The sequence below is a fragment of the Rutidosis leptorrhynchoides genome, chromosome 11, assembly GCF_046630445.1.
Source record: "Rutidosis leptorrhynchoides isolate AG116_Rl617_1_P2 chromosome 11, CSIRO_AGI_Rlap_v1, whole genome shotgun sequence".
Taxonomy (NCBI): domain Eukaryota; kingdom Viridiplantae; phylum Streptophyta; class Magnoliopsida; order Asterales; family Asteraceae; genus Rutidosis; species Rutidosis leptorrhynchoides.
Window position 1 is genome coordinate 57,420,880 of NC_092343.1, and position 1,367 is coordinate 57,422,246.

Genomic DNA, 1,367 nt, shown 5'->3' on the forward strand with positions numbered 1-1,367 from the left:
GTCATTTCAGTCGAAAGAACGACGTCTAGATGACCATTTTAGAAAACATACTTCCACTTTAAGTTTAACCATAATTTTTGGATATAGTTTCATGTTCATAATAAAAATCATTTTCTCAGAATAACAACTTTTAAATCAAAGTTTATCATAGTTTTTAATTAACTAACCCAAAACAGCCCGCGGTGTTACTACGACGGCGTAAATCCGGTTTTACGGTATTTTTCGTGTTTCCAGGTTTTAAATCATTAAGTTATCATATCATATAGATATAGAACATGTGTTTAGTTAATTTTAAAAGTCAAGTTAGAAGTATTAACTTTTGTTTGCGAACAAGTTTAGAATTAACTAAACTATGTTCTAGTGATTACGAGTTTAAACCTTCGAATAAGATAGTTTTATATATATGAATCGAATGATGTTATAAACATCATTACTACCTCAAGTTTAGTAGGTAAACCTACTGGAAGTGACAAGAAATGATCTAGCTTCAAAGGATCTTGGATGGCTTGAAAGTTCTTGAAGTAGGATCATGACACAAAAACAAGTTCAAGTAAGATTTTTACTCGAATTAAGATAGTTTATAGTTATAGAAATTGAATCAAAGTTTGAATATGAATATTACCTTGAATAAGAAAGATAACCTACTGTATATAACAAAGATTTCTTGATCTTAGATGATTACTTGGAATGGATTAGAAAGCTTGGAAGTAAATTAGTAAACTTAAAGGGATTTTTGAAGTGTTCTTGAAGTGTTCTTCCTATGATGATTATAGCTTGATTCTTGAAGCGATTTTTGATGAAGATGATGATTAACTACTGGAAAAATACGTTCATAATAGTGTGTGTGTGTTGAGAGAGAATTAGAAAGAGAATTGGAAGTGAAATGGAGTGAATGATGAGTGGTAATTGGTGAGTGGTGAGTGGGGTTAAAAGGAGTTCTAGTTAGTTGACTAGCTCATGGTAGAAGTTAAAATTGATTAGTCATACATGACATAATCAAGAGTGGAATCCCATGCTAGTTCCTATTGGTATATACCCATAGTAAGTACGTTTTGAAGCTGTGTATAATACGGGTAAGAATACGACTAGAATTCTTGATGAAAGAAAAGAATGGGAAAGTAACTGTAACCATTTTCATTAAGTATGAGTGTTTTGATATATGTCTTGAAGTCTTCCAAAAGTATTTTAATACATCTAAATACACTACATGTATATACATTTTAACCGAGTCGTTAAGTCATCGTTAGTCGTTACATGTAAGTGTTGTTTTGAAACCTTTAAGTTAACGATCATATTAATGTTGTTAACCCATTGTTTATTATATCTAATGAGATGTTAAATTATTATATTATCATGATATTATGATA